This window comes from Dermacentor albipictus, chromosome 3 (genome assembly GCF_038994185.2).
Source record: "Dermacentor albipictus isolate Rhodes 1998 colony chromosome 3, USDA_Dalb.pri_finalv2, whole genome shotgun sequence".
NCBI classification, from domain to species: domain Eukaryota; kingdom Metazoa; phylum Arthropoda; class Arachnida; order Ixodida; family Ixodidae; genus Dermacentor; species Dermacentor albipictus.
Window position 1 is genome coordinate 9345135 of NC_091823.1, and position 3091 is coordinate 9348225.

Here is a 3091-nt window from a genome sequence, read left to right on the forward strand (position 1 = left end):
TCTACTACATCGAACATAAAATATTTGATGTACTACGAGATGCAACAGACTCCGTACTAAAGGAGAGGGTTGAGATAGGTGGATGGGAGGGCCAAATGTGCACATAAGCGCCGGTGTTACAATGTTTACGTGGCGTCCGAGCTTCCGTCATGAATATAATTTCCGGGCCAGCAGGAACCTATACCATATTTGTCAAAGTGTGTGTGTGTGTGTGTGTGTGTATGTGTGTGTGTGTGTGTGTAAAGATTTGGTGCTGTGAAATTTAGTGAGCTTGAGATAAGAGATTATGCTTCGCTCTGTTAAGTCGCAACAATTTCCATGAACTAATTAATACAAGTGTCACAAGGCATTTTTGATCGCGATCGAATATCTCAACAGGGATTGACTCCCTTCTGCACCTTGTGCAAGAAGCCAATTATGAATAAATTTATCGATCATATTTCTTTTGATATTTTGATATCACACGATGATATCAAAGTATTACCATGTAACCCTCCCCCCCCATGATAGACATAGGTTTCTCAAAATGCAAGATTTTGCAAGTCTGCAACTTGCAACATTGCATCGCCTTTTCTATATTACAGAGGTACATTCTCTCGTGCACATAAAGCGGGAATGCGCAATATGTCTGAGCAAAAACCTAATGTTGATGCACTTGCACATATGGCCTCATCATACAACCTAGCTCTTAGGAAATATTCCTGGAGGCGGCCCGTGAGGATTGCAGAAGCGATTTCCAGCGCCAGCTTATTCACACTGGCCAGCCATGATGTTGGCCCAGAAGTGGCAGGCTAGTACAGTCGCTCAAGGTGGCCTATACTAGCATAATGTAATCTCAACTCAATAAAATCGCATGCTAGGCTAATGTGCGTGCTAGTATGTTGCAATCTTGGGCTAATAACAGCTGTCATCTTCTGATGGTCATGTCACAACAGGCTATTGAACCCACCCAACAGCACAGCGAGGTAATTTAGTAAATGCGTTCCTAGTTCCTGCGCAGTGGCCATTGAAGCACTATGCAGATCATAAGTTAACGGAACAAAGTTCCCCAATCTAAGCATATATTCACAACATTAGCAGGATTTAAAAGGTCCTGAACCACCTCTCAGGCTTGGTGAAAAAAAAGTCCACTGATAGCATACACTGCTGGGAACATAGCCTAATTTTGCAGTCGTGCACGGCACGTGGAACTCTGAAGAGGAGCACAAAGCCGCCTTTTTCTCGCTCTTTTTAAATAAGGCCTTTCTCACTCACTCACTTTTTTCTCACTCTTTTCAAATGAATCGCCCATCTCGAGGCTGCTGGTGGCTTGCATATGTAGTCATATCAAATATATTCCCATAGACGGCTGCTATTGGCTGATAGCTGACACCAATCAACGAGGGTGTTAGGGTCAGTGCAATTCTTCTGGCAGTTGCTCTGTATATTCATTGACGCAGTTTAATAAACAGGCTAAAGTAAGTGAAAATCTGTTTCGTATTTCGATAAGAATTACGTAGTTCCGGAAGAAGCTGAATATCGTCTGCTGGCGCTCAGCTGCGGCCTCCTGCATAGGAATTAAGCTGTGGCTACACTACTTATCAGTGTCATAGAACCAAGCGTAAGGTTTAAGGTCAGACCACCATACACTTGCCAGCGGGCGCTCACTCCTGACCGCTCCTGGCTAGACGTTTTGGTAGACCACTTCAAAATGCACAATTTGGATGTAGCTATTATCCGCCAGCCCGAGCGCCAAGATTTCTCTAGAACAGGTCGTGTTTCCGGAGTTCCGCACCTTTGAGGCGTGTCACCATCATGGTCGACAGTTGTTATGTCAGGAATCCTTTCAACGCAAGTCTGCAGTGTGGCATCCATTGCTTACCCGATGTGGGCACTGCCAAAAGGCGACAATTTGTTGTGCGATTGCCGTAAAGATGAATGCACAAAGAAATGTCCTGCTCGTGCCATTCGGTGCAAGAAAACACAGCTGCATGTTACTATCTCGTATACTGTAGCACAGCAAAGGGATGAGACCCCTCTGGAGATACCATGAACTCAACCCTAAATTGAGGGATAGCCTCCGAATTTAGCGCATCATAGATGCCAAAATTGGAAGTAGTGGCATCAACTTGAACATCCAAAATAAAATTTGAACGGCGTGCCACGGTGACGTTCAGTTAAGAGGAACGTAGTGCAAAGCATTGAAGGAGAAGCGAGAGCACCGCGTAGGGCATCGAAGACAATCTGATTGCCAATAACTCCACTTCTGCTGAACACATTCAAGTATCTTTTGCTGCAAAGTATTTCTAAAATAGGCTATTTTAACGTCAAATGCACTTCCCTTTTTTTCCGCTTGGTTTGCTACGTGCCTTAATGTCAGAGTGAAATTGAGTATAACCATGCAGGCCCGGTTCATGCAGACACTGCAAAAGTGACTTATGCTACAGTGGTGCTAATCACTGCACAAAGAGGCAGATAATCCTTGCTGTATGTGAGATCGCACAACAACAAACTTTGATCTACCGTATTCCACATTTTGGTGCTCAGTACACAGATGATGTTTGTGTGTTACTCAAGGCTAAGGCTGCTGCATTTGTTGTGTGAGGTGTAGAATTGCTTGCCTTTATATAAATACCGAACGGTACCTCTGACCGCAGAAGTTTTAATTAAATTTCATCAAGGATAACGCACCCTCAACATAATTCAAGGATACTGCATGTACCATCCCACATGACTATCACACTACAGTCAAGAATTTTACATCAAGTGGCGAAGCTAGGAGTAACTTTAACTTGTTTACAATTTACTTGTTCCAAAATCTTTTGTGGTCAAGTGCACACGAAAATTATCACAATTTTCCAAAGGTGTATGAGAAGTGCCAGCAACCAGCCTCATTATCGCCTCTCCAGCCCCACACATACAATGTGCCAGTGCACTTGCCTCTTTTGCTACCCATGAAGAACTTATACTAGCACAAACCTTGATGCCCGCAGGCGCTTGGTTTTCTCCGATATGAATGTGATAGGCTTAATGAACTGTTGGCTATCTCCATAAGTAGTGCACTTTCTCAAATCCCCTAGGATCCAAAATGCAGTTTCCAGGTAAACAAAAA